This window comes from Euleptes europaea, chromosome 18 (assembly GCF_029931775.1).
Source record: "Euleptes europaea isolate rEulEur1 chromosome 18, rEulEur1.hap1, whole genome shotgun sequence".
Classification (NCBI taxonomy): Eukaryota; Metazoa; Chordata; class Lepidosauria; order Squamata; family Sphaerodactylidae; genus Euleptes; species Euleptes europaea.
In genome coordinates this window covers 13,023,005-13,045,750 of record NC_079329.1, presented here as the reverse complement: position 1 = coordinate 13,045,750, position 22,746 = coordinate 13,023,005, and the positions used below count along the sequence as shown (strand labels likewise).

At 45.3% G+C, this 22,746-nt stretch overlaps 1 protein-coding gene across 1 annotated transcript in view; it reads right to left on the bottom strand.

Annotated features, from left to right (window-relative positions):
* Window positions 1–18,569, bottom strand: part of PPP6R1 (protein phosphatase 6 regulatory subunit 1) — a 50,122-nt gene extending 31,553 nt beyond the window's left edge. The window contains exon 1 of the mRNA XM_056864016.1: window positions 18,514–18,569. The gene's annotated coding sequence lies outside the window, so the exon portion shown is untranslated. The remainder of the gene's footprint in view (window positions 1–18,513) is intronic.
* Window positions 18,570–22,746: the final 4,177 nt, after the last annotated feature.

Genomic DNA, 22,746 nt, shown 5'->3' with positions numbered 1-22,746 from the left:
AGACTTCACGAATTTCAGGCCTTAAAGTTTATAATAAATAAAAAAACGCTGGAACTTGATAAGCTGTTTTCCATCATCCTTTTTAACACCGCAAATTGATTTACGACGCTTTAACTCCTTTATTCATGCAACAGCCCTGTGAGTTGGGTCTTCGCCTAGCGTTGTGTAGTGGTTAAGAGCAGTGGTTTGGAGCGGTGGTCTCTGATCTGGAGAACCGGGTTTGATTCCCCACTCCTCCACCTGAGCAGCGGAGGCTGATCTGGTGAACTGGATTTGTTTTCCCGCTCCTACACAGGAAACCAGCTGGGTGACCTTGGGTCACAGCTCTCTCAGCCCCACCTACCTCACAGGGTGTCTGTTGTGGGGAGGGGAAGGGAAGGTGATTGTAAGCCAGTTTGATTCTCCCTTAAGTGGTAGAGAAAGTCAGCATATAAAAACCAACTCTTCTTATTCTTCGTTGTAAACATCACGGTCAAAAGGGCACTTTGTACCCATATAGTCAAAACCACCATTCTGAATTGCATTCTAGTCAGGGATGCATGTGGCTTCAGATAGTCCCAGTTTTAACCCAACAAAACAGCACGTTTCTAGCAGAAGGCTATCACCGTCTTTGCCCTGCTTGGGAGCTTACTCACAAGAATACTGGACAAGGTAGGCAGTTTAGTGATTCTGCCGAAGAAGGCTACTCTATCCCACGGCTGACAAGTGCCTCCCTAGGTTGAGGAAAAAGGAGCAGGCATCGCTTTCAGATATTTCCAAGGGTCTAAGGAATACATGAATGTTCCTCCTTCAGCTCTCTGGCGCTCAAGAGTACAAAAAGAAACCTAACAAAGAAGAGCTTTACCTTTGTGATTCTTTCACTACGGATTTGTTAACTTTCTTTTTTTAATGAAAGAACAACATCTTTTTGAAGAAACTGTCTTATTTTGGAATATCCCCAGTGATTTGCCAAAGAAAATTCCCCCTGAGCCAAGCTAAGGGAAGAGATTAGAAGCATGTGGAAGAACGGAAAGAGAAGGGGGGGAACTGTATGCAATTAAAGTGTTTAGAAACCTCAGGGGAAGAAACAACCTCATGCCTCTTTTGCCACTTCAAGGTGAGGTAGCATGATCATGTCATTGAGATGAGTCTAAGCAGGAAAGCTTTGTTCTGAAGACTGGACCTACCAAAGCTGGCCTGAATCAACAATCTCCCTTTTACCACACCCTATCTCCAAGGAGATCAGAGTGGTATATATAGCTCTCCCCTCCTCCCTTATCTTCTCAGAACAACTCTGCTAGATAAGTTAGGTGGAGAGCATGACTAACCCCAGGTCACCTAGAGAGCTTCAAGACAGAGTAAGGGTTCGAAACCAGATCTCGCTGTCTTATTCCAACGCTTTAACCACAATATCACACTGGTCTATTATTTGCCATGCTTCCAAATTTATCTCCATTTCTACAAATGCTGTGGCATTACCCACTAATTTTTAAAAGTTCCATTCAACAAAAACCGCATTGACGATAACAAGGTTCCTCGTACTCTAGTGCATAGTATATATAACCTTTATTGGCATAAAATGTACTCTAGTGTCTGCACATCTGCAGGGTGAATACATTCCTGCATATCACTGGGGGGAAAATTACGGTAATACCTTGGCATAAGAGGGAGAGAGTTTACAACTAGATTCTTTCTTCTGTAATCCAATTAGCCCAGTCCTTATTTAACAAGGCTTGAAAAGAGACCATGCTACTCATGAGCAGCATTTGTTGTTGGGGAAAGGAAAAGATTTTCAACCACCTGCTGTTTAAGCCTCCTTCTTACTTTCTACTTTATTAACATTTGCTCAAGAGACTATTTCTGCACAGCAAAACTTTACCACAAAGTTGTGGGCAAACTGGGCTGTTTGCGAGAACGTGATCAGGAACAAAACTTAGTTTTTGTTCATTTCAAGAATTCACCATTAGGACTCAGCTATTAGGAATAGGACTTCAGCTATGTATCATCACCATCTGATTCATTTCAAACAGAGCACAACTATAATTTGGCATGATGCTTGAATTGACAAACCATGGGGCTGCATCTAACCAGCCTTTTTGCTGGTGAAGAAGAGTGGCCACTCCAAAGACTACCCTGGAGACCATGGGACCTATACGGACAAAAGCCACAAGGGACAGGGGGCTGTAAGAAAGGGGATTGGATGAGACAGATTGAAAAAGCTGGTTAGATCCAACCAATGGATCGCAAAAGCCACTTGTCAAAGCTAGGGTTGGATTTTTGACTAGTCAAAATAGGATCTGGTCAGTTGACTGGCTAAGTACTGTCAAAGCTTTAACTTTATGAGAACCAATAAGAAGAGAGATACTCGTAACCACCAACAAGTTTGATACTTGTGCTGATAAAAGCTTACAAAAACAAATTAAGTTATGAAACTCTGAAAGCAATTTTTCAAGAAAACCTGGCATGACTTGAATGCAGTCCCCCATAGGAGTTTTACAAGATAGCCAATCAAATCTTCTTAGTGCCTGTGGCAAGTAAGATGGAGTCACAGGTAGTATCTTTTGCCACCACCTGTTCCTGTTCAGAGATGTCTGTAGTTATAGCCGGTGGCCAGCAGACGTTTTGGGATGGCATTAAGTTTGCCTCAACCGCTACAAGAGCAGGGGGTGAAAGCAGACCTCCACTCCTACTTGTGCTAACAAATCAAAACAACACAATGATTTCTTTTTTGTAAAGGTGAGTTGCCACCTACTCACAGTTGCGTTCTTGGCTTCGTACTAGAACATCTGACGGCCACGAGGTTACTGGATTTGACTGGCTAACAGCAAACAAAACACAATTTTAGAAAACCCCATACTTCGAAGCAAGTTTGCAAGCCGCAGTTTGGAACAATGTTCGACTCGGCAGGCCGCACTGACAGCCCTCCTCCCACTGCCAAAGGCTGCCGGGCCTACAGGAAAGTCTGTTAACCTTACAAAGCTGAAAGGGCAGAATGGAAACACCAAGAAGCGGTTCTAAACCAAGCTCCACTCGTAAATCTGAACTGAGCTTCCAAGTAGGTTTATAAAAGCAGCCACAGGGCATCCTTAACATGGACTTACTATTTCATCAGTTCTGTGAGACCAACAAAGATGGGCCCAGACACACACTTCAGCAAATTCAATACAACTGCACAGAGACAATACGTGTGGACAGTTACTCACGTAGCTTCCTACAGAGCAGAACAATCAATTCCAGGCAAACAGGCAAGGAAGCTTTTATAGATTAAATGCAAGGCACAAAAGCCATGTAACCCCTCTTATTAAGTGTGTGTTTGAGCTCTCCAGAAGTCTTCATCCATTTGAGGTGGGGGGAGCACAGATGTTTCCATCCCCCACCTTAAGGCTTCTTGTCTGCATGGTGTATAGAATGCCGACAGATTCTTTCTCCCGGAAGGCCAAAAGCACAGCCTGGTGATACCATTTCACCCAGCCCCACTTTATCTATCTAGAACTGCTTGGCATACACAGAACGCAGACAAAAGGCCTTAAGGTCAGAGCCTGAAACATCTGCTTTTCTCCCTCCTCCCTCTTTTAAATGGCTGCCTGGTGGAGAATTCTGGAGAACTTGGAAAGCTTGCACACTGTTTTGTTAGATTCGAGTTCAGTAGCACCTTAGAGACAAAGAAGATATTCGGGGTATAAGCTTTTGAGAGTCAAAGTTCCCTTTGTCAGAGCTTTGAAATCTTATTCCTGGGAAATCCTGTCGGTCTTTAAAGTGCTGCTGTACTCTAATCTAGCTCTTCTACTGCAGACCAACAGGGCTACCCTCCCATGCTGCTCTGTGTTATTTTGTCTGACACTAAGAAAAGGTGTCACGCGGCTTTGGGTTCTAGATTTTGCTTTGAACCCACACAGCTACCTGCGATCTGTCTGGTTTAGTTTTTTTTAATGAGAAAAAATCATCCGTGCTTGTTTGTTTTAGGACTTTGATGTGCCAAGAATGACTAACGCAGGTATGCGTGGGCAGGTATGTTGGGTTTTTTTTTAAAAAAAAACTGTGTTTTTATTTGCACGGCTGCATTTCAGTATCATCCTTGTTTAGATGTGAACATCAGAAATGGGGGGCTGGGAACTTGCTGTTCCCATATTGAGGGTCAGTAACCCATTCGGAAAACAGTTTGTTCGTTTTGTGCTGCGGCTTTCTGGCTGTGCTTCTCACCGGTGGCCAGAGCAGACTGTTTTAATCCTGAAAACATTTACTTAGAGCTAAGGTGTGCTGAAAAGTGGGGGTTCGGGGGTTGGGAGGAATCACACAATACGAAGACACAATTCAGTGTTTTATATTCTGGACTAGGGAGTGGCAAGAACCAGAAAGAGCCCCAAGGGCAAAGAGTAACAGGCTCTGTATCTCTGTAGCCACGTCAAGGACTGGAGAAGGCAAATTAGCTTAGAAGAAGAGTTGGTTTTTATATGCCGACTTTCTCTACCACTTAAGGGAGACTCAAACCTACAATCACCTTCCCTTCCCCTCCCCACAACGGACACCCTGTGAGGTAGGTGGGGCTGAGAGAGTGTGACTAGCCCAAGGTCACCCAGCTGGCTTCCTGTGTAGGAGTGGGGAAACCAACCCAGTTCACCATCTCTCCATCTCCAATGTGGAGGAGTGGGGAATCAAACCTGGTTCTCCAGATCAGACTCCACCGCTCCAAACCACTGCTCTTAACCACTACACCACGCTGGCTCTCCATTTAAGGTTAGATGCTACAACCAGAAAACTCAGGACTCTCCCAAAAGAATAAATAATGAAAAGCATTTGACACCCTTCATCATTTACATGTGAAGTGTTGCTATCGGTGGGCTTTTGTGAAGGACTGATAAAAGAATGAAACTCCTGTAGCAGCCACCCCAATTATTAAACACAGCTTGAAATAAAAGAAGCCCAAAGCTATGTTTCTTGGTTGAGTGGAACTAGGCCGGCCAACCATCAATTCTTATTACCAGAGGGGACTCTGAAGCTGTAGTGAGCTACCCCCAGCCAGAGATCCTGCTCTTGCGTTAATGATTGGCTTTTTACTGACAAGGACCAACCCTGACTCCCACGGCATCTGTGCAAATTCTTCAATAAGCATTCAAACAGACTGATGACTTCTCATATAGGACACTACTAGTCACCTGCAGTGTATTTTAAAATTTCCTCCGTATTAAGCAATATCCAACATCTGCTCTGGTACAAATCCGAGGAAAGGCTGAATTCGCCCTACGTAAGAGCATGAGAACATAAGAAAAGCCCTGCTGGAACAGACCAAGGCCCATCAAGTCCAGCAGTCTGTTCACACAGTGGCCAACCAGGTGCTTTTAGGAAGCCCCCAAACAAGACAACTGCAGCAGCAACCTCCTGCCTGTGCTCCACAGCACCTAAGATAATAATACAGTGGTGTTTCTGCTTCTTCGGTCAGCAAGTTGACAGAAGCACTGAAATGAACTCAGTCTTAGTGACGGAACTGGACAGTGTGGAAAGCCAAGAGAACGGAAACCTCTAAGGCCTTGGCCTCAACAGAAGAAATTGTTCCTAACTGATATTCTCAGAGACCTGTTTACACCTTGCATTTAAAGATTTGTTTAACCCTAACAGTAAAGCTGGAGAAATTTATGTAGCCGGCCAGATAACCAACTAACCTGGAACACCAAAGTAAAAGAGTAATGGAAATTTCTGCAAAGGACTAATAACATCAGCAGCAAAAGTTGACTTGGAGTTATTTCATTGTGTGTGTGTGTGTGTGTGTGTGTGTGTGTGTGTAAAGTGCCTTCAAGTCGCAGCCGACTTATGGCAACCCCTTTTGGGGTTTTCATGGCAAGAGACTAACAGAGGTAGTTTGCCAGTGCCTTCCTCTGCACAGCAACCCTTGTATTCCTTGGTGGTCTCCCATCCAAATACTAACCTGGGCTAACCCTGCATAACTTCTGAGATCTGATGAGATCAGGCTAGCCTAGGCAAGGTAAAGGTAACCTGTGCAAGCATCGGGTCATTCTTGACCCATGGGGTGATGTCACATCCCAACATTTTATAGGCAGAATTGTTTACGGGGTGGCTTGCCAGTGCCTTCCCCAGTCATCTTCCCTTTACCCCAACAAGCTGGGTACTCATTTGATCGACCTCGGAAGGATGGAAGGTTGAGTCAACCTTGAGCAGGCTACCTGAAACCGACTTTCGTCAGGATCGAACTCAGGTCGTGAGCAGAGCTTTGGACTGCAGTACTTGCAGCTTACCACTCTGCGCCACGGGGCTCCTTATTTCACTGTACGAGCACCATTTGCTGATGGGGGAAGAAGACAGGCTGGTGAAGGGAAAGGAACAGACGAAAGGATCTTTTGGCCTTTTCCACTGCTGTTTTTTGGGACATTGACCCAGGAAGACAAAGCCTGGAACAGGACAGAATTCTAAACTTCCAGTACCCAAAATCAGGACTACATCTATAATCTCCATTCTGGCATACACAAGACGTTGTGGAATGTCACATAGAAAAGTAGATGCTACACCTGCAGTGTTCATGTGAACTAGCAGTGCAGATGTGAAGGTACTCAGCTAGCAAAAAAATACACACCTGCTTTCATGCACGCTTCATAAAAGAACATGTGCAGGAATGGGGAGACCCCCTCAGATTTCAAAACCTTGGGGGGTCTTCTCTTTTGCCGAAGATGATCACGCAAACCTCCCAAAAACCCATCTCTGTTTTGGTGCAAGGTTTTACAGAAGACGTGCACTCTGACAGCAGTAGAGTGTGTTTAACCAACAGACCTTTTGTGGTAGCGAAACTACAGACCATAGACAAACAACATATTTGGCCAAAGACTCTGTTGCCAAGACCAACCCGACTGCTGGTTTTCATGGCAAGTTACTAGTGAATGAAGTGAGGGTTTGATCAGAAAGACTCCAAGCCCAAACTTGCAGCTCCCTGTGTCAAGCTACACGGGCTATAAATTCAGAGATTATATTTAAAATGTACAAGCATACCTCATTTTATTGCACTTCACTTTATTCCACTTCGCAGGCAGCGCATTTTCAAGCAAGTCTATGGGTGCCAGCTTCAAACAGCATGTGCTTACTTTGTGTCTCTGTGTCACATTTTGGTAATTCTTGCAATATTTCAAACTTTCATTATTGTTACAGTACATTGCTTTTTAAAACATAACGTGTTTTAACACATTAAAACTTAATGTGTGTGTTAAGTGCCATCAAGTCGCTTCCGACTCATGGCAACCCTATGAATGAAAGTCCTCCAAAATGTCCTATCTTTGACAGCCTTGCTCAGATCTTGCAAATTAAAGGCTGTGGCTTCCTTTATTGACTTAACAGACTACAGTATAGTGTAAACAAAACTTCTATATGCACGGGAAACGAAAAAATTGTGCAACTCACTTTATTGCGATAACTGCTTTATTGCAGCGGTCTGGAACTGAATGCGCAATATCTCTGAGGTATGCTTGTATTTGTTAAATAATCATCAAGCCTCAGAGCAGATGCTGCAAGTATGATCATTATTAGCAGGGCTGCTCATACCGGGCCCAAAATATCCCAAATACACTCAAAACTGTTAAACAAATGTGTCCTATTTGCATGCTTTATTTTAAACCAGGCCTTCAGAATTTCTTTTCTTTCTTTTTTTGTCGAGTGGTAGCATAGGGGCAAGAGTGGCAGCATGAGAAACAGAACAGCCTAAATGATTTTCAAAAAACTCTCCTCAACAAGGTCTAGAAATGTGCTTTTTAATTGTTTTTAGGGGTTGAGTTTGTCAGGAATCTATGATACATAATCCTGTTCAAAACCTGAAAGACAAGCGGCCTACCAATGGGAAACAGAGGCAGACTATGCTGTGCTCAAAAGCCATTTACTTTGCTGTACAGATTGCTAGACATACATATTGCAGTGTTTTATGTCCAAGTATAATAAAAGCCAAGTCATTCATATTTCGTAATTGGCTTCTACAGTATCCCAACACCAGCCTGCTTTCAACATTTCCTATTTGAATGCCTTGTCAAATGCCCTAGTAGGTGGTATCCATAAACATTTCCTAAAACCTTTTTCATTCTCGTTCGCACAACATCCCTCACTCTGCAGGATCAGCCAAGATCACTTGCCCAATTTCACTGAAATGTGTGCTGGTGGGCCACCCTGTAACAACCCATAATGAGCCCTTTACATAGTCTCCTAAAACACCAGGCCAAAAACTCAGTTTGTTATGCCCATGAAAGCAAAGTCTTTGGGGGTTCAGACAAGGCTGGTGATGGGCAACTTGCACCATAAAATCAGATAGGCATTACCTATTGTGTTGTATGACTTGTTAAAGGAGGTCTGTCGAGATACAAATGCCTCTAGGGGAAAAAAGCCCAAACATGCTGAAAACTACAGTTTAAGCAGAATTCATGGGCAAATTAGGAGGTAGTGCTGGGGAACTGAGAAAGACTGGGGCACCATAATTGGGCAAACTATAAGCTCTATCCAGAATCCAAGATGCTGGATAGTAGGGCTAAAATCTAGGACAAGTGCTGGTGATATAGGAGACACAGGGGGAGCTGACCAGAACTTCAGAAAACCCTGGGAAAAGGACAAATGCTGAAATAAATTCAAACAATTGAGGATGCAAAGGCATAATCTTATAGTCTGTAAAGATTATATTCTACTGAAGGACAAGGAGGGAAGAAATAAAACTTCTCAGGGCTGAGGATTCTCCAAACAAAGAGAATAAAGGCAGTTTCAGCAGCCCTCATTACCCCACAACCATATTGTGCTGGAACAGCCCCACACCATAATGTAGGTGGGGCTCAATGCTAGTTGTGGGTTGGGCTTTTGATAAACAAGGCATGAAAAAGCGTGGTCTATTTTGCAGGCCCCCCATTTCATGACAAAGAAGTTAAGGGCATTTTCTTCCTCTATTGAGATCAACACCTCATGCTTACCACTTCAATAGTCATATCAGGCATACCTCAAAATCATTATTTTCACAGTCATTAAAATGGCTTAATTATTTGCGGAGTTCTGCTCTTCAGTAATGGGTCCTTTTTCTATACTTTCCTTCCCAACTTCCCATTACAGAGGGGAAACCATTATTCAAAATTCAGTACTGTGATGTCACCTCAGGTCTAATCTCATGTATTACCTTGCTCCTACAATCATCTGGGAAAACACAGGAAAAGCAGCAGAGGGCTGTGAGGTCACTCACAAACCATGCCAAAACTTTATATGAACAGCTACATCAAGACAAGGGAAGCCGTGCTTCAGTGTATGATAGGTATAGCCCCTCAACAGGAACCGTTGCCCACAAGAGCCACAACAACGATCTTTTGAAGGCCAGGGAGGTATCAGTGAACTCAGAGCCAATGGGGAGCTTGCTCAGAGATGAGGTGGGTATGTATGCCTGTGGAAGGCTGAACACCCACGCAAGACACACCGAGACGGATACGCATGGCTCTGTTTAGGTTTGCACATCCTGTCCCCATCCTCACCACCCACCTCCCTAGGATGCTAAGCACTATGAAAGTACCTACAATACCTTCAAGTACTCGAAGGCCTGTCATACAGAGGATAGTGCCAAGTTGTTTTCTGTTGCCCCAGAAGGTCGGACCAGAACCAACAGGCTGAAATTAAATCAAAAGAGTTTCCGTCTAGACATTAGGAAGAATTTTCTAACAGTTAGAGTGGTTCCTCAATGTAACAGGCTTCCTGGTAAGCTCTCCTTCCCTGGAGGTTTTTAAGAAGAGGTTCGATGGCCATCTGTCAGCAATGCTGATTCTATGACCTTAGGCAGATCATGGGAGGGAGGGCATCTTGGCCATCTTCTGGGCATGGAGTAGGGGTCACTGGGGGTGTGGGGGGAGGTAATTGTGAATGTCCTGCATTGTGCAGGGGGTTGGACTAGATGACCCTGGTGGTCCCTTCCAACTCTATGATTCTAACATTCTCCTGAATGTAGTCTGGCCAAATCACACCAACTGTTTCAGGACTTCATGATAATCACATGCCTCTCCAGCTCATCATGCCATGCACACTTTAATGGCACACATGCATGCCACACACACATTTTAATGGCGCACATGCATGTTAAGTTCTATACAGAACACTAAGCCCGACACCAGAGAATCCACTTTACCTCCCAAAACACTTGCCAAGCTCCTGAAACAGAAAACCTAAATTCCAAAATCTGAACAAAGTTTTCAGACTGGGTGTGGAACAGGTAAATTGGCCTTCCTTGTTGAAACTGTGCAGTACTTTACAGTGTTCAGAGTCTCTCACAGTAACTGGGGTGATGGACAAGAGGCAATGGAGCAACAAAGGTGTACTGAAATCTGACCTCCTGAACAAATCAGCAGTGACAGATAATTCCTTCATGCTTTATAAATCCTCAAGCAAATACAGCTTAAAGAATAAAGAAAACCAGCAAGTTAAAAGCTCGGTTGAACAGTATAGGATGGCACACGGGGGGCGGGAGGGTGGGGAACAGGATAGAAGGGTGAGTTTTCAGGCTACGTGGGAACTAAAGATGTAATATTCAACCAGATATTTTTGAGGAGTTAACTAAAAGTTACCTTAATGATTTAAGAACCCTACTAGATCAGTCCCAGGTTCCATCCAGCATACTGTTTTCAACAGTGGCCAGTCAGATGCTTCAAGGAAGTCCGTAAACAGGGCACAAAGGCATCATATCACCCCTATCAATATGCCTAACACCTTCCCAAAGCATCAAAAAAACAAACCTGAGGCAGGACTTTGTAAGAAAGAAGCTATCGTAACAGCTGGACTGGCTCAAAGGGCGCAACCATACAGACTTCACTTTGTAGAGGCTTGGCTGATTTTTCCTTAGCAAGGCTTGTGGTTTTATGTTTAACAATTCTGGCTTCAATAATCCTTCCCATCAATTTACCTAAGACATAAGTTAGAGCACCAGGCCTGTAATTTCCTGGTTCCCCACAGATCTGTTTTCAAAGAATTGGTGCTAGCATAGGTTAGAAGCCAGTGTGGTGTCGTGGCTAAGAGCAGCAGACTCTAATCTGCAGAACCGGGTTTGATTCCCCACTCCTCCACATCAAGTCTGCTGGGTGACCTTGGGCCAGTCACAGTTCTCTCAGTACTCTCTCAGCCCACGTGGAGGCAAGCAATGGCAAACCATCTCTGAATGTGTGTCGGGTAGCCATAAGTCAGCTGCGACTTGATGGCACACCCACACACAGGTTAGAAAGAAACAGAAATGGGCAATACTTATAACCACTTAACTGTCAGGAGATGGTACTTTGAAAGTACAGTAAGGTGTCCAAGATACAATAGTTCACAAACAAATTAAACTACGAAGTCTAGAGAGCTGCTTGTAAGAACTCCAGTTTTTGTTAAACAAGTCCACATGTACACAGTATATAAACAGATTAGTAGAATCCATCCTGCCAGCCCTGTAAAACTAAATAAGATTGCCTACTTCAAGAAATACTGAGCCCCGTGGCGCAGAGAGGTAAGCTGCAGTACTGCAGTCACAAGCTCTGCTCACAACCTGAATTCGATCCCAACAGAAGTTGGTTTCAGGTAGCCGGCTCAAGGTTGACTCAGCCTTCCATCCTTCCATGGTCAGTAAAATGAGTACCCAGCTGGCTGGGGGCAAAGGGAAGATGACTGGGGAAGGCACTGGCAAGCCATCCCGAAAACAAAGTCTGCCTAGAAAACATCGGGATGTGACGTCACCCCATGAGTCAGGAATGACCTGGTGCTTGCACAGGGGACCTTTACCTTACTTCAAGAAATATCCCAAAAAGCAAGCAACATAGCATTTTTAATCATAACAAAGGTCCACAGAAGGGCTACTTTCCCCACAATATGTATATATGATAGAACCCAAACAGGTCCCTAAGATCACTCATAGAACTGTTTTCTTACAGAGCTGCCCACAGTACCAGACAGATCAACAGATTTCAGTATGACCTCCTAGAGATGCGGTCTTCAAATTTTCTACCTTTGAAGCCTCCTTTCCACATTAGTTAGCATGCTAAAAGAAAATCTATACATTTTTCCATAGAACTCATGCATGATGTAGAGGACTCTGGGATGCAAAATAAAGATTTAAACACTTTAGTTTTCTAAAGAAAAACTATAAATATACCCAGTGCTATAGAGGGCACGCTGTGAACTACTGTGCTCAATGCTACCCTAGCACATGTATCAATCAGTTTTGGCAGACTGAGTAGGGCAAAAAATCAGTTTAAAGGAGACAGCAAATTTTATAGTAAAGAAAAGGACCAGCAGGCTGAAATTGTAAAAGCAATTTCCTGGGAGTAAATCCTGCTGTATAAATTGGGACTTACTTCTGAGTAAACCTATTTAGGCATGACCCACAGTTCTATATAATCCCCAGGACTAGCAGCATATTAGACAGCCACACTACTGGATTACTCTGCCTCCTGGCTTCAAAAGGCCAGAAAACAGACAGAAGGCCAAACATGTCAGCAGACATAATGCTCTGCTGCTTTTCCTCAGCAGGAGAAAGCGAGCTTTTCATCCTGGTACAAGCGAGCATATAATAAATGCTGCTGCTATTTCATCCATGCAGAAACACAAGGCTTATTTCTCACTTCACAAAGGCCCAAAAAGCAGGCCTGCCACTAAGCAGCCGATCTCAACTCACCAATGAGTGTATGAAGATGCACACTTGGAAGCATTTTGTCATAGCTGTGTTAGCTGTTTCGAGGTGTACACCCCAAAAGGTGATGTGTGAAAAGGATGGCAGTGATCCGCAAACAGCCCAAAATATTCAGCAAGGGTGCGTGCCTGAAAACACCAAAAATGTCTAGCTCACGTAGATAAGAGGTTCTCCCTCCACAGAAGAACCCTGGGATAACCATCTTTGAATCCTGATTGGTCAAACAAGCTCACCTGTGTCAACACACAGCTTCATCACCTTAGCTCCAGCTCTCTGCCCCAGAAGGATGTGTATAAGTTCCTGGCAGTGAGCAGGAGGATGCCTACTGATAGGGCATTTCCTCATGGCAGAACTCCATCAATGCTTAGCAAGAGGCGGCATTTGGCAAAACATAAGCTAGTTCTGCAACAATAGATGCCTTAAGATTGTGCCTCTAGCCTGCACGCAGCAGAGCCGCCTGCTTTCTGCTCAACCAGCAAAGGCAGCACATTAGTCCCACCCTAAATCAACCCTGCTATGAGAAAGGAAGATTTAGGATCCTGGGCTGTCTGTCAACAGTACTAAGAGACGCTTTCTTGGAATCTTAACTCTCTTGTTTCAATCACTTATGTGTTGAATGTAGCACCGGGATTAGCTTTACAACCCTCCTGCCAAAGCTGTCAAGGCAAGCTGCAGCGACATGCCTCTCAGATATGGCAAGGATTGTACAGCTTGAACTTTCGCAACGGTGCAGGCTCAAAACCTTTTTTTTTTTTAATCGATCCAAGTTACAATGAACTTCCCTCAGGGATGAAAAGAGTCTTCCAAAATTTATCCCAAGTATAGCAAAAACAGACTGACAGGATCCTTTACTGCCTTGTGCTTAACAACAACCAAGTCAATGGAACAGGGAGACAGCAACCCTTCGTGCAGGCTTTAATACGCTCAAAGAACGGAAGCCAGAGAAAGCAAAAAAAAATTTTTTTTAAGAATATCACCACCTCTGCCAAATAATCATGTCACCAATCTTTCCCCATTTGTAAACTTGGGAGACAGGGGAGGGGTGCAGCAGGGGGAAAGAACCATTCGCCCCCTGAAGAACTTTAGTATATACTGTGAATTCCAGATCACGAATGTGTGCACAGATGCGGGATAGAAAATTTTCTAGTGCTTTGTTGTCCTGCCTGAAAGATATCAAAAGGTTTGTGGTTTGACAAACACAATGAATTAATGTCGTTCAGGTGATTATCCCAAAGAACCGTGTTGAGAGTGCATGTACATTTTATTGATAAAGCCACAAATTCATAATAATCCGACACCCCCCCCCCAAAGTCAAGTTCTGAATTCACATGAACATATGAAGCTGCCTTATACTTAATCAGACCCTTGGTCCATCAAAATCAGTATTGTCTACTCAGACCGGCAGCGGCTCTCCAGGGTCTCAGGGAGGGATCTTTCACATCACCTACTTGGTCACCTGATTGGTGATTACAACATCTTTCCACAATGTGAGACACAAACGAGTTTTAGCTGTGCAGGTCAAATTTAAAACATAAATAAAACTAACCAGGTACGGAACTAACACAAGCCATGCTATGGAGACAGGAAGGGAAACTCAGCTGTCACATCCCCCCACCCCATGTACAGAAATGGATGAATGGACAACCACATCCATGGCACAACCTACATGGTTCTCAGGATATGCTTAAGAGCATAAAATCATAAGAAAAAGCCGTGCTGGATCATACCAAGGCCCATCAAGTCCAGCAGTCTGCTCACACAGTGGCCAACCAGGGGCCTCTAGGAAGCCCACAAACAAGGCAACTCCAGCAGCATCCTGCCTGTGTTCTACAGTACCTCATATAATAGGCATGCTCCTCTGATACTGGAGAGAACAGGTATGCATCATGACTAGTATTCATTTTCACTAGTAGCCATGAATAGCCCTATCCTCCATGACTATGTCCACTTGCCTTCAAAGCTGGCAGCCATCACATCCTAGGGCAGGGAGTTCCACAATTTAACTATGCTTAAAAGCTGACACTAGTTTTAAGATACATGGACTAAAATGGTATTACCGACAAAGGTTTACAGTCCGAGTCTTAAGTCAGTTAAAAAATAAAAATAATAAAATAAATAACATCCGAGTTACATCTGCCATTTGGACTAAGAGACTACTCTGTGGCAATGAATTGTCATAGCAGCCATACAAAATTTTGCTACCTGAGAGGTGATTGAGGGATTATCTCCTTGTAGGAGCTTTTCTATCTTTTCTCTTTCCCTGACGGGTCCCATTCTCAGTATAAGGGGCTCAATAAACTTAGAACGGGGTATAGTGTAATGGTTACATTTCAGAAGAACATGTTCAGTGGTTTCTAAATACCCGGATTTGCAGGGGCATAGTCTCTCTGCACTGGGTATCTTCTTGAATTTCCCCTCTAACATAGCAGAGGGTAAGGCTGCGCACCTAGACAAGGTAAAAGCCCTCCTATATTTGTTTATCTCTAAGTAACAGAGATAGGCTGCCGGTGCAAGGATAAATTTGGAGTGGGGGGGAAGCCATAAATAGGGGCACTCTTGCTAGATCTACTTGTCGCTCAATATCTTTAACTCTTTGGTTTATAGTTGACTTAGCTTGATCCCCTGGTCTATGAACATTTATCAGCCAGCCATGAATAAACTTTGGGCATCTGATGAAACAGACTCTAGCCCCCAGCAGCTTATGCCACAGCAAAGCTGTTAGTCTATGCCTCAAATATGCTACAAGTCTCCTTTTGTTTGTTTTTTCTCAACCGTAAATACGCCACTCACACTCTATTTAGGGTAGGATGTAGATGTTCTTTCATCTTGCGCACACAAAATCGGCCTCACCCACCACCCCATACCTTGAGAGCGCATATCAAGGCGGTAATGCGCTTTTTGCGTCAATGTTTAAAACAAAATAAGACTCTCCCTCCAAATGCTCTGACAGAGGAAGCTAACATTTTAAAACAAGACTTGACTCCCAGACCTACAACTCTGCCCCATTTTCAAGAATGCACTAAAATATATTTATACATCTAGGATATGTGTCTGATAAAGTGAGCTCTGACTCACAAAAGCTTATGCTGGAATTGATTTTGTTAATCTTTTAAGGCACCGCTGGACTCTCAGAAGATGACAACTGTTGGCTTCCTCCCTAAAGTGAGCTGTGAAACTATCTTTTCTTTGATTAGTCAACACAACATTGCAAGCCAGAGACAGCAATTGGTGAGGAACAGAGCAAAATTGCATTCAAAGTATTCGGAGATAGCAAGACTCAGGGGGTTACCGCACTTTGTATTCCCAGTGATGTATTAAGAGTTTGAAAATATTATAAAAAACATCGCTTTAAAAGGGTTTTTGGATACCACAGCTTATAAATGGTTGGAAGACGTCTTCACAGCTAAAGGGGACAAAGTGCGAACAGTATTTTTTATAACGTTTTCAAACTCTTAATACATTGCTGGGAATACAAGTGCGGTAACCCCCAAAGTTAAAGGGGAGGGAGAAACAGAGTATGGGAACCCATAATTCTCAGTAAATAACCTAATATGCAAGCACAGGGGAAGGAGTCTAGAAGAATGGGCCTTTCGGGGACATACTAGTGAAAGGGAACACCAGGACACAGCAGTTAGGGTTATTACAAAGTCAGCAGGGAGATGTCAGCGGCCAGTGTATGCACAGTTATCGGAGCTTAGTTTATCCATTAACACACTTAGCCACCCTTCTGTATGCAGCCAGGAGGTTATTACATAATAAGAATGGATGTTTTCCCCTGCATTTTAAACGCATATGGCAATTCTAAGTCACATCAGTGATTACGAGGAGTGAACTACACAGGGTAGCAATTATTTTGTACATTATAAAAAGAATGCAGCATATAGAATGTATACCAGTGGGTGTTGCAAGGGGAAATAAAGAGGAGCGGCTTACTGCCAGGGGCACAGAGGGTGTGGAAGGAGAGATTGTATGTGCCTTCCTCCCAGCGTGAGGAATGAACATCTAAAGAACCTATATTCTGAAAGATCGTCTTTTTGCAACTGGCTAGTCAAACACACAATGTACAGATTTGCGTATATGCACACAAGCATTCCATTCAATGGAGACAGATCACGAGGGGTAGCCGTGTTAGTCAGTAGCAGCAGAAAAGTAGCACCTAAAAACCTAACAAAATCGGAAGAAGTAAGCTGTGGCTCACAAAAGCTCACACCCTGCCAGAAATTTTGTGCTACTTTAGGGACTCTTACTGGACTCTTGCTCTTTTACTCTTGCTCTTTTCTATCCCATTCAATGTTTAGACCAATGTGCAATGTGTTTAGATCAAAGCTCGCACCCTGCCAGAAATTCTGTGCTACTTTAAGGTGCTACTGGACTCTTGCTCTTTTCTATCCCATTCAACGTTTAGACCAATGTGCATTAAAGTCCCAGCCTGTCCTTTGAAGACCATCATCAAAGTCTGAGCCTGAGCATCTTCCAAGCAGGCTAGGAACTATTTATTAAGACCGGCTTCAAGGGGAGGGAAGAATTCAGTTTAAAGAGAGAGCAGGGTTGTTTTAAAACATCCATTTTTGTCGACAAGATCCTTTGGGCGAAAACGCATGGGAGGTTTTGCCTTGGATCTGCCGCTCTCTAGATGCACATTTCCCCCATCTGAATTCTCAAAACTCTGCACGGGGGCTTATTGTTGAGCTTTAAGAATTCGGATGGGGGGAAATGTGCATTTAGAGAGCGGCCAATCCAAGGCAAAACCTCCCGTGCATTTTCGTCGTATCTCTCCGTTGGCCACTTCAAGACGATCATTAAAGTCTGAGCCCGAGCATCTTCCTAGAAGGCCACGAACTGTATATTTAGACCGGCTTCACGGGGAGGGAAGAGCCCAGTTTAAAGAGAGAGTTGTTTTAAAACATCCATTTTTGTTGCTGACAGGATCCTATGGGAGAAAACGCACGAGAGGTTTTGCCTTGGGTTCGCCACTCTCTAGATGCACAGACCCAACAAGAGGTGGATTGACTCAATAAAGGAAGCCACAGCCACTCTGAAGATGCCTGCCACAGTTGCTGGCGAAACGTCAGGAAAGAAAATTCCAAGACCACGGTTACACAGCCCGGATAACCTACAAGAACCAGTGAACTCTGACCGTGAAAGCCTTCGACAATATTTTGAACCACAGCCTCCAATTTGCAAGATCTGAGCAAGGCTGTCAAAGATAGGACGTTTTGGAGGACTTTCATTCATAGGGTCGCCATGAGTCGGAAGCGACTTGACGGCACTTAACACACACACACACATGCACATCCCCCCCCCCCATCTGAATTCTCAAAACTCTGCACGGGGGTTTATTGTTGAGTTTTGAGAATTTGGCTGGGGGGGGGGGGAATTTGCATTTAGAGAGTGGTAAATCCAAGGCAAAGCCTCCCGTGGCCCTTCAGATGCCAGCCCTGAGCACTCCCCACTGAACTGAGGTGAGAGGACAGGAGTTCAAAAGCACGAATTTAAGAAGCCTCGAACAGGTAAGCCGGGAAGAGGAAACTGTTGAGTTTGGGGGGGGGTTTGGGGGGGGAGAAAGAGTATTAGGTTACCTGACAGGAAGAAAAGGAAGACCTCGAAAAGAATTAAGAGGCGGGGGGGGGGAGGGGGGAGGGGGGAGGGGGGAGGGGGGAGGGGGGGAGAGAGGAAAGATGACAGAAACTAAATATGGGAGGAGGTTGTGAAAGGGGGAGGGGGACACGGGGGGGTCTCTCCCACAGGGAGCCCTAAAATGGCGGCAGTTTCCTCCCCACGGAGCTCTCCCCGCCCCACGCGCGCCCCACACCTCCTCCCCCCCCCGCCCCCAACCGCCCCCAACCGCCCCAACCGCCCCAACCGCCAGCCACTCTCACCGGGCTCGAGCCCCCCTCCTTCGCTGGCGGGGGTGTCGCTCTCCCTCCACTTTTTTTTTTTTGCTCGCACCGCCGCGATCCCACAATCCCCCGCGCGCGCCCCTCCAGCGGCCGACCTGCTGCGACTGCTGCCACTCTCCTCCTCCTCCTCTCGCCTTCCCCTCCCTTACCCGAATGCCGGAACAGGCGAAGGCGACTGCTCATGCGCCACGCTTCCCCTCATCCCGCGGCCGTTCTCTCCTCTCGCCTTGGCTCCTCCCCTCTCCTTCTCACGGATGGGGGGGCGCGCGCGTGCGCGCCGCACGCTCCCTGTGGAGCGCTTTCGAGGACAGCTGCGCATGCGCTGCGCTGCGCCACGCTTCCTGTTCTCGGGGTTCGGCTTTTCTCCTCCTCGCGCCCTCCTTTGCGCCAATAGAGGGACGGAGGGATTGAGCCGCGCACGCGCACACTGGCTTCAGCTTGCACGCGCTCGTTTGGCTTTGGCAAAAAAAAAGAACAGGTGCGCATGCGTGACGCTCTCTCTTGTTTCTCAGATTCAAAGGGTAATTCCGTGCGTATTTAATCTGGATAATACAGCAGGCTGACAGCAAGAAAGTTGCAAGAGTCCAGGAGCACCTTAAAGACTAACAAAAATATTTTCTGGTAGGGTATGAGCTTTCGTGAGCCACAGCTCTCTTCTTCAGTATGAAGAAGTGATCTGTGGCTCACGAAAGCTCATACCCTGCCAGAAAATATGTTTGTTAGTCTTTAAGGTGCTCCTGGACTCTTGCCCTTTTCTACATTTAGATACATTTAAATACATTTAGATACCTGAAGAAGTGAGCCGTGGCTCACGAAAGCTCATACCCTACCAGAAAATATTTCTGTTAGTCTTTAAGGTGCTACTGGACTCTTGCCCTTTTCTACTACTGCAGACAGACGAACACGGCTACCCACTGTGAATTATCAGCAAGAAAGTTGATTCATTTGAAATGTGTTGGGGCTTTACGGGTACCGTGGACCGCCAAAAAAGACGAATAAGCGGAAGACAAGACTCACTGGAAAAGACAATAATGCAAGGGGAAATGGAACGCATCAGGAAAAGAGGAAGATCCAACATAAAATGGATTGATAAAAAGGAAGCCACGGCCCTCAGTTTGCAAGACCAGAACAAGGCTGTGAAGCATAGGACATTTGGGGGGGGATATTGAGTCATAGGGTCGCCATGAGTTGGAAGCGACTTGATAGCACTTAACAGAGAGATCAAATCAAGCCTGCACTCTCCCTAGAAGCTCAAATGACCAAACTGAGACTATCATACTTTGGTCACATTATAAGAAGACGAGTCACTGGAAAAGACAATAACGCTAGGAAAAGTTGAAGGCAACAGGAAACGAGGAAGACCCGGCATGAGACTTTGGAGACTGAGCCCCGCATCTTAGATTTGTGGTGTGCATATTATGCTACACGTGGGGTGATTTTTGAATAGCCCGGCTCTTGGGCCAGGGGTCTCTGAGCTGGCTGCCCAGAAGTTTGCTAGCTGTTTTGTAAAGAGCAGTTTTTCAGAGTTCCACTCTCTTTCCAAACTCGAGCTGCTTAAAAAAAAAAAAACCTTTATTTGAACATTTGCGCATCTAACATTCTAGGCTAGGCAGAGCTGGTGCAGTGTGGTGGTTGGAATATTGGATTAGGATTTATCAACCTACCTTATAGGGTTGGGAGGATAAAGCACCTTAGAGGAACAGAGGGATAAAATGGGGTGATGAAACTGTCAATATAGAATGGACGGTGGAAGCAGCTGTCAGCGTTCAGTGATTCAACTGGCCCGTGACCATAAGCTAGCTCACTCTTTTGCACATGACAGACAGTTTTTAGGCCCAGATTGGGTGGGGCACAGGGAAGGCAAGGTAGAGGACTTACTATAAACTGAAATAATTGTTGGTACGGGCGTGACATACGCATATCCAGCTCTGTGGTTGGGGAATAATTCCGGATGGGTAACCATGTTAGTCTGTGTCAGCAAAATAACGCAGGAGCCCAGTAGCACCGGAAAAGACTAACAACATTTATTCCAGCGTCACCTTTTGTGAGTCCGAACTCACGTTAGATGTGGTTTGGGAGTTACCCCTGAAAGAAGCTAATGGGAGTAGTCTTTGCGTGCACCTGACAACAGGCAATAAAGAAACGACTGAGGGATGCTGAGTAACGTTCCAGAGTATTTCGCTCGGCTACCTCCATTTTGCTTTAGTCAGTGCCGCGTACACCCTTGAAGATGCTTGACTATTTCTGTACCCTTTTTTCTGCCTCAGTCTCTCAAAAAGTGCCTCTGTACACTTGAGGCTGTGTAGCCCATAACAGCCGTGGTGTAGTTGGCTACCTTTTGGGCACTAATGTGACAGAAAACTATTGCATGAGAATGCTTTAACGGTGGCAGGAATGGAAAGGTTCCTTCACTACAAACCAACCCGGTTTCGCCACTGTGCATGGTTTGGGCCAGGCTTCATTCTCACATACACAGGTTTGTTTCCTTCTGTTCGCTTCCAGTTTAGGTACCTGTATACATCCTTCTTCCTAACTAACGTAAGAACCACCATAATGGATGAAAACAAAGGCCTATTCCAGCACTGTCTTTGGCTGCAGGTCAACAGGAAACTCACAAGGAGGGCAGGATGGAGATAAATCTTGTTTCTCCCAGCAACTGGTAAACAGAGTTGTTCCCCCACAATATTTTCCCCAGCAAGGGCGAGAAGAAGCCACTGCGGTAGTGACCAGATGTCCCTGTGCCCAATGCCAACACAACTCACCTGGCACCTGTCCCCCCACTACCACCTTGAGCTGGATATTTATATTTTTTAATTCTCGGCTTTCAAAAAGGCATGGGGCAGCTTGCTGCTGTACACCATCCCACCCACCCACATTTTTGGAACTTTAATGCACATTTTTTGTTTCCCAGCTGAGCCACACTACGGCACAGTCGGAAGGTACCCAAATCGCCATGTCTGCACCTTTGTGCAGCCAGAAGAAAGAAGAGGGGGCAACAGCAGAGCGCAGGAATGAGTGTGGTTGGTGGGTTTTAAGGGTACTTTAAATTGTGTAATCTTTTATTATACTATGTAGTTAAAATATTTTGTATGTACTCTTGTTTTTTGTTTTTTATTTGTTTTGTTTTATATTATAAAAATTATATATATATAAAAAAATGAGTGTGGATGCTGATCCCGCCCCGCTTGCTGCCACCCTAGCAGAGGCACGTTTTTTGACCCTCCGCACAGATGCAGCTAGAATCATACCACAAGGGTGTCAAACGTAAGGCCCGTGGGCCAGATCTGGCCCCTTCAGCCAGCCGAGGCAGTCACCCACCCACTCCCAATCTGGGCTGGCGAGACATGGCCCGGCCAGAACAAGTGACATTTGTAATTTGGTCGAGCCAGCGACCATGGCTTTTGTCACTTGGAGAGCCAGTGTGTTGTAGTGGTTAAGCGCAGTGGTTTGGAGCGGTGGAGTCTGATCTGGAGAACTGGGTTTGATTCCCCACTCCTCCACATGAGTGGCGGGCGCTAATCTGGTGAACCGGGTTGGTTTCCCCACTCCTACACACAAAGCCAGCTGGGTGACCTTGGGCCAGTCACAGCTCTTTTAGAGCTCTCTCAGTCCCACCTACCTCACAGAGTTTCTGTTGTGGGGAGGGGAAGGTGATTTTAAGCGGGTTTGAGTCTCCCTTAAGTGGTAGAGAAAGTCGGCATATAAAAACCAACTCTTCTTCACATCCAGTCCTTGTAGCAATTGAGTTTGACACCCGTCGTACCATTTCAGCTTCCATCATGGCTAACGCAACGTTCCCTATGCGCTTGCCAGACCCTTTGAAAAAGCCACTTAAACGGGTGAGCTTCGCTCCTTGCGACAAGCTCCCTCGTTCACTTATGCAACTATGTGAAGAAACGTTTGCTTTTGTCCATGATTTCTTCTCGTGGCAATCAATTGCCTTGGATGATCGCAGGTTTCAACAGATATTGGGGGCGGGGGGGGGATGATGGGAGTCTTGGGCTCAAAGAACCAGCAGCTTTCCAAGGGAGGGGCCATGGCTCAGTGGCAGAGCCTCTGCTTGGCATGCAGAAGGTCCCAAGTTCAATCCCTCGCATCCCCAGTCAAGGGCAGCAGTTTGTAAGTGATGTGAAAGACTCCCCCGTACAGAGACCTTGGAGAGCCGCTGCTGGTCTGAGTAGACATTGATGGGTTCAGTATAAGGCAGCTTCA